This window comes from Octopus bimaculoides, chromosome 7, assembly GCF_001194135.2.
Source record: "Octopus bimaculoides isolate UCB-OBI-ISO-001 chromosome 7, ASM119413v2, whole genome shotgun sequence".
NCBI lineage: Eukaryota > Metazoa > Mollusca > Cephalopoda > Octopoda > Octopodidae > Octopus > Octopus bimaculoides.
In genome coordinates this window covers 42804868-42813232 of record NC_068987.1, presented here as the reverse complement: position 1 = coordinate 42813232, position 8365 = coordinate 42804868, and the positions used below count along the sequence as shown (strand labels likewise).

Sequence of the window (8365 nt, the reverse complement as noted above, 5' to 3'; positions counted from 1 at the left end):
CTCCCTCTCCCTCTTTAACTCTTACTCTCTATATTTTTATGTTGAGCGCGTGTGTAAGAATGGCGTTCCAGGTAGAAGGGATGAAATATAAAAGTTGCTAGAAACAACAGCCAAATCTCCCTTAAATCACACAAAGTAAACGGAATTTTAAAAATCTAATTACTGCACTGGAAAGTTCACATCGAGAAAATTCCATTGATGTAAAAAAATTTACGAAAAAGTGGAAAATGTGGATTTCTATAAACATTCAAAAAGGCTTCACACAGACACACAACTTCAGATTTATATATTAAGAAGATGAACAGATCTTCGATAAAGAGTGCAAAGATTGCGATAACAATATAAAAATGCGTCTAATCTTAAGAAAACTGGCAGCAGGAGAACGTGAGCATTACAGCAATTACGTACTCCCAAAAAATCCTTCTGACATAAACTTTAAAAATATAATAGACATATTGTGTAAAATTCTTAATGACAAAAGCTCGTTGTTCAAATACTCTGGAAATGTTTGAACCCAGAAAAGAACAACGATGAGGACTACATCACATATGCTGGTAGAGTTAACATATGCTGGTAGAGTTAACAGTTCAAACTGGATGAGTTAAAGCCAGATATGTTCAAGTGCCTGATATTTACTCAAGGACTAACTGCAGAAAAAGATCCAGAAAAGCTGGAACAAAACCGAGCTGTAACCTTACAGCAAGTGTCAGAAAGGTGTGAAAGAATAGTAAATTTAAGGCACGACACAGAGAAAATTGAACATAAAGATTGCTCCCAAGTGAAACAAGTGCAAAACAGGCAGAATAGAAATCTGGTATGTACTAAAATTCAGCACAAACAGGACAAAAATCAGGAAACAAACCAATGTTTTGCTTGTGGAGGTCTACACCTGAGAAAAAACTGCCCATTTAAGAAAGCAGAATGTTTCTGTTATGGAAAAATTGAACATGTAAAAGCGCACTGTAAAAGGAGAAATAAAAAGTGGAAAGTGGAACATGGTATGTGAATTATCAGTGACCTTAGAAGACATAAAACAAAATGCAGAAAAGGACAAATTCATAACAGAAATGAAAAGACAGTAAAAGTAAATAGGAACAGGACTGGTGCAAAACGAAACCAAGACATGAACCTACACTTAATTTGTGATGGCATACTGATGTATATACAGACAGTAATAATACCTGAAACACTGCAAAAGACAAGGAAGAAAGCTTTAATGCGTAGCTACATGTATTGGCTAAAAGTGGATAGAGAAATTGAAAATTTAGTGAAAGGCTGCAGAGGATGTGCACTCGCAGCAAAATTACCAACAATAAAAAGTGAACCTTGGCCAAAAGTAGATGTGCTGTGGTCGAGACAACACATAAATTTCACTGGTTCCTTAAATGGTTCATACTACTTAGTGGTAATAGATAGTTTCTCTAAATGGCCAGAAATTTGTAAGTGTAAAAAGCCAACCTACTCAACTGCGACAAATTTTCTACATGCGTTATTTGCAAGATTTGGCCTCCCAGATGTGATAGTGTCTAACAACGAAACCCGATTTGTGTCTTTTGAGATTAAAAAGTTTTGTAAAATATTTGCTGTAGAACATGTAACTAAGGCACCATACCATCCCAGATCTAACAGACAAACAAAACGCTTTTTCAATACGTTCAAGAGAACCCTAAAGAAGTTGAATAAGGAAGTCACAGATGAGGTAGCTCTACAGCAATTCTTAAGAGTATGCCATGTGACACCAAATCCAAGTACAGCAGCAGGTATGTCACCAGCAGAACTGATGTTTGCAAGGAAAATAAAATCAGTCTTCGACAAATTACTACCTGGTGAGAAAAGAAAAGTTGCAATGGATAATACAGCAAGATATTTCAAAATCGGTGAAAATGTATTTGCTAGGGCATATAAGAATGGAAAACAAAGTTGGGAAGATGGTATGATTACCAAATGCATAGGAAAAATGCTATACTTGATAAAAGAAAGAAAATGGGTATACAACAGACACATGAATCAACTAAAAAAAAGATTTGTTTAGAGTGAACCCAAGAGAATGGAAGAACCAATGGAAGAATGCCACTACAGATAATTGAACCCAGATGCACAAGCAAAAGAAAAAGAAAATGTACGGAGTTCCTGGAAGTAGGTCCCAAATGGAAAAAATATTAAATCCGTAAATGTATGAAAAAAAAAAAACTCAAGAAAGGGAGGTGGGGTGATGTAAAAATTATTGCTAATAAAAGAAATAAAATTACACTCCCTAAGAAAAAAAGAAAACTTAAAAGGGAGTAATAGTAATAACACCCCTCCCACATGATGAGTGGTATATGCTAGTTGTTATAGATACTGTGATATAGATAGCCATGTCTTTACTTGTCTAACTATACTGCTATACCAGAGTGGACATTATAACAGTCTGACAGAGAATTACAACAGTTTGACAACTGGTGTTGGTTTGTTTATGTCCTTGTAACTTAGCTGTTCAGAAAAAGAGACCAGTAAAAAAGAAAGTAAGTACTTGGGTCAATTTGTTTAACTAAACATTCTTCATGGTGGTACTCCAATATTACCACAATCCAATGGCTGAAACAAGTAAATGATAAAAAACAAATATATCTACTAGCTTAAAAGCTGCACTCTGTGCAGACTTTTAAACTAACTCTTGAGGAGGACTAATTGGGCCTGTGGCCCTAAACTAAAGGGAGCCAAATAGCATGACTACAATACATCTATAATGACTATATGTCCCGGTGGGGTTTGATCAGAGGTTAAGGACAGATGAGAATTCTATTGTTCCAGTCCCAATTTGAATTCCAACTGTTGGCCAATTTGTCCCTAAGTTCTTATCTCAACGTAAAAGTAACAAAGTGAATGTCATTTATCTCTTCCTTGATTTCTTACGTCATTTGACAAACACCAACAAAGATGGCATGAATCAGCCAAGCTTTACCTGCTAGAAATAGCAACCCAAATGCTTTTAAATCAGATCCCAATGCTTAGATGTTCAAGAACCAAGTGAAAAGCAAGATTTTCAATCCCAGGATCATCCCGATTCCAAAAAGGCATAATATATCTATGTAGAGTGGTGGCAGCTTGTAAATAAAATTAGTGGGGTGCTGCTTCAGAAAATTTTTAGCCATTGTTTTAATATTGTGTAAAAGGAAACAAACATATAAGAAGAATATTTATACATAAACTTGATTGGTTAACATTTTAGCCACTGCCAGGTAGTATGTTTAATTTGTTCACTGAATACTGCCACAAACTGACCCTTGTTTTTCAAAAATCTCCCCTAAATCACAAAATAAGGGGGTAAAATCTGCCCTATTTTTCAAATTCTGGCAGCAACACTGGAGCTTAGAAGCAGGATAATAATCTAATTTTACACTTTATCACATTCAAGAATATAAACACGTTTTTAAGTACAACACACGCGGAGTCAAAAAGAAACACTACCTTTCACCAGTACTGCGTGAATGACAGTGCTGTCTCTCCCTAGCCTGAAGCTACCTGTCTCGAACATGTGAGCATGTGCACAACAGCTAAACACTGTGTTGCTGGAACTGTGAAGCGCACAGTTCTATACAAAGATTTTTGTATTTTTTTCATAATCTAGGGGATGGCTACCTACATTAAGCTTAAGGATTATATAATATACAAGTATAAAGAAAGAATTAAAGAAAAAAAGGACTAATTATATTGAATGTCATCGATAATATTGAGTGGAAATAGGGGGTGTTGCAGTTCCGCAGTGCTTATAGACAAGCTGCCACTGAAGTAGAGCAAACGTAGACTGAGATACAGGGGTCCCAGACAGACAGAATTTTTTCAATGTGTACAAATAACACAGGAAAAATAAATAGTTACCAGAGTAGCAAAAATTTAGTTCCTATAAATAATTTCTACCAATCTATAAAATTCCACCTTTAACTGTCTTCTTACATTTCATCTCCGCTACATGTATCTATTTCCATGCTTTTAAGCTTTATTCCCATTCATCTATCACGCTATATTTCTCCACTCTTAATTTTCTGTTAATTTCTTTCTTTCTCCTTCTTTTTCTCTAAATTACCTTTGACGTTAAATCTATTAACGTTCTTTTTAAAAAGTAACTTGCCAGCATTCCCCTTCATCATATACATGGTAATCAAATTCAGTTAAAATGGCTTATTGATGTGTTTTGTTTCTCTTTTTCTCCCTGACGAGATGATTGCACTGTTTTACATCATTTTATTCCCTCCGGAATAATATCAATGTTTTCTTTGAAACATATGTCGGAAGTATAAAGATTTGAATAACAACTGCGTTTGGCTCCATTTCTTAATTTATCTGTTATACAAAAACATTTCACTTAACCCTGGAATTTCTACCTTTATAAGTAGGCTGTAATATCCTTGGCACTTATGTGAATTTCTGCTACCCTGGTAACTATTTATTTTTTTTTTTCCCATGTTATTTGTCCACACTGAAAATATACGCATACATTTATATACACTTCAACCAGGTTTCCATATAACCCGCAAATAAAATAGTTACCACATGTGGAGTTATTTGATATAAATGCATCTCTTAAGGATATACCCATTCCCCCATGGAAGGTTTTTCTTAACTCATTAGTAAGACAAACTCTTTTATTAACCGTATTAGATGGCTTGCTTTCTTCTTTGACAATAAAGACATTAAACAACCTTCTAACGATCTAACTTCTGAATTAAGCAAATTTTTTAAATCTAAAAACAATCCTCCACCTAACCCAATATTGAAACAGTTTGAAGACGATCTCTGGTCTATTGTAAGGAATGTGAAACTCCACCGTTCACCCTTAAGGAACAAACATCTGAGGTATCTTCACAATATCACCAAAGAAATTCACAACATTGATGGCATACTGGTTCAATCTGATAAAACAGGAAACTTATACAGACTTACCAAGGATTACTATCTAGAATTGCTTAGAAAAGAAATACAAAAGAATTATAGGATTACTGGTAAAAGTGCAATCAGGAAAGCCAACCCTGAGGCGAAGAAAATTATGAAGAAATATAACTTACAGATGACGACTGAACCTCTTGATCCTAAACAACCTCGTTTTATTTTAAAAAACCACAAACCAAATTTTTTTAATAACCCAACCTTACGACTTATTTGTCCTTCTAGCTCTGATATCAGTGAACTTAGCAAAAATATTCTAGATAAATATATTCCTCCTTTAGTTAAAAAATTAAGCTTAGTTTATGGTCTAAATCGTTCCAAGTGGTTGACTGGTTTAATTCTATTAGTAACAAGAAATGCACTAAGTTTATCCAGTTTGACATTTCTAGTTACTATTGTTCTGTTAACCCAATTGTACTCAACAAAGCACTCTGGTTCACACACAACAAAGCAGGTCTCACTTGGGATGAAATTAGTGTGGTATTATTGCCAGAAAATCCATCATTAAATTTTTAAAGCAAGCTGTGGGCTCATAAAAATACACCTGACAGTTTTGATGTCACGATGGGAAGTTCTGACTCAGCACAACTGGCTGATTTGGTCAGTATATATATCCTTTATGAGATGGCTGACCAATTTCCAAACGTTAATGGAGGTTTGTATTGTGAAGATTGTCTACTCTACCTTCAAAATGTTTCTAACCAAAAATTATAAAGGGTTAAAAATAGGTTGGTTAAATTTTTCTGAAACATGGGCTTAAACATTGTTTTCGATGATGATATAACTAAAGCCAACTTTTTGGACATTACTCTTACATAATGATTCATCCCATACTATAAACCCTCAACTAATTTAAAATATATTAGCTCTTTCAGTAATCATTCAAAGGCTATTACAAGGAATTTAGTTAGAAATATTTCACTTAGACTTTCTAGATTATCTGCTAATGTTGATATCTTCAACGATAAAGCTGAATTTTATAACTCTGCCTTACTTAAAGCAGGCTATAAAGAAAAAATTTACCTATATTAACCCTATTGACATGAATTCTACCTCTATTAATCAGGACATGAAAACACATCATAACAGTAATAACAATATTAATTTTAGTTTGAATAACAACACTAAATCAAACAAATGTAATTTTGCAGCGTAAAGGAGACAACAGTTCTTTTTGTCCCTTTATATGTAATAAAAATAAGTCTAGGTGTGTCCTAGTAAAACTGTTTGGTTGATAATTCCTTATGGTAAGCAGATCAAATCCAACCTCCCTTACCAGTTTCATGAAGCTATAGATAAGAATTTCCAAAAAATTCAAGATACCATTCCATTATCAATTCACACCAAATTGGAATAGGGTTTTCAAACACCAAAAACCTTTCACAAATCATCTCTTTGCATAACAATAAGTTCTTAAATACAAATCCACTTAATGAAAATAATAACATTGATATTATTAGCGCTAACCATTCTTTGAACAATAATAACAACAATATCAATATTTCTGATATAAATTTGAATCATGTTCATTTCCTTAGCAGTAATTCTAAGACTAGAAACTCTGTGTATCAATGTAGAATTACTTCCAGTTCTGATGTCTTTTTTTACATAGGTAGTTTATCATCTCAGTTGTCAAAAAGAATATCTAACCATTACTCTGCATTTAGATATATCAATAAATGCAACAATACTGGGCTTAGTAAATTAATTTGGTCTCTAAAGGAACATAATAAACAATTTGATTTGGAATGGAACGTTCTATCAAGATCCTTCCCATATGATAAAGGTAAATTTTTTGTGTCCACTCTGTAACAAAGAACAATTTCTCATTCTGTTCTCGTAGAATTCTCTTGTAAACACATTTGAAGAATGCATTAATCATTGCAAACATTGGCAAAGACATGCCTTTAGTTCTAATAAGTAATTTCTACCAATCTATAATATTTGATCTTTAACTGTCTTCTTACATTTCATTTCTACTACATATATCTATTTCCATGCTTTTAAGCTTTATTCCCATTCATCTCATCATCATCATCATTGTTTAACGTCCGTTTTCCATGCTGGCATGGGTTGCATGGTTTGACTGAGGACTGGCAAGCCTGGAGGCTACACCAGACTCCAATCTGATCTCGCAATGTTTCTACAGCTGGATGCCCTTGCTAACGCCAACCACTCCAAGAGTGTAGTGTGTGCTTTTTATGTGCCACCAGCATGGGAGCCAATCAGATGGCACTGACATCAGCCACGTTTGGATGGTGCTTTTTACGTGCTACTAGCACAGAGCCAGTTGGGGAGAGGGGGGCTGGCATCAACCCTGTTCGGATGGTGCTTTTTACATGCCAATGGCATGGGAACCCAGTCAGGTGGCACTGGCAATGACCCACGCATGAATGGTGCTTATTGCGTGCCACCAGCCTGGGAGACAGTCAGGCAGCACTGGCATTGGACACAACTACAATTTCCATTTGATTGTGATTTGATTTGATTTTGATTTTACTTGACTCAATAGGTCTCCCCAAGCACGGCATGTCACCCAATGATTCAAAGGTACTTTTTACTTAAAATATTGTAGCAAAGAATGCCACTTCTAATTTATCCCTCTTTACAGTTCTCATCTTTTAAATTTATTGTACAAAACTGTAACGGACACTAGACATGACTAACACATTGTATTCATAGCCTTAGACTGAGTTAGCTAGGATTTCATCATAGCTAAAAATAAATTGACAGCTCCCATAGTGAAAACCTTAAATTGGCGCCCTTTTTGTAAATCAGCAGCAGGATTTCACCATAGCTAAAAATAGATTGTCTACCTCGCTGCTGACTATAAATACAGCACTGAGTAGATGGGCAGTCTGAAATTGGTTTCTGACTCCAACATATGAACAGCTGTTTTAACTGCTATCAACTCAGCCAAGATATTCACATGTAATAAGAGCGGTTTTAACTGCTACCAACTCAGCTGAGATATGCAACAACCCAGAACAGCAGTTTTCACTGCTATCAACAAACATGCTTTCTCCGCATATAACTCGTAGCTAGTTATACACATTTATAATGTAGCAATATGTTTCGATGTCCACTCAACACAGTATCATTTATACTAAATAAATGAAGTTATACTCCGATTACCGAGTCTCTGCAGTTTATTCAAATCCAACAGACCAACTCACTACGACAGGACACATATCCACTACAAAACTGTTTAGCCAATTTGTAAGTTTGTCTAATTAGTCACTTTTTTCTGTATTTAAGGTAGTAAATTAGCCAAATTCTACTTAAATAAGTATAGTGTTATTAGTAAACTATAACAAAATAATTTTTAATATTAACCATAGTGAATCTCTTATCAGTTTCTTTTCCTGTTTCTTTTTCCGTTGCCCCGCTCTGCACCACCCAGTCCACACTCTCCCGTCCCTCTTCCTGCTCTGCTTGT

General features: G+C 34.8%; 1 protein-coding gene across 2 annotated transcripts in view; it reads right to left on the bottom strand.

Moving 5' to 3' along the window:
* LOC106870739 (DNA-directed RNA polymerase III subunit RPC1) overlaps positions 1 to 8365 on the bottom strand; it is a 212730-nt gene that overhangs the window by 25846 nt on the left and 178519 nt on the right. The gene's annotated exons all lie outside the window — the stretch shown is intronic.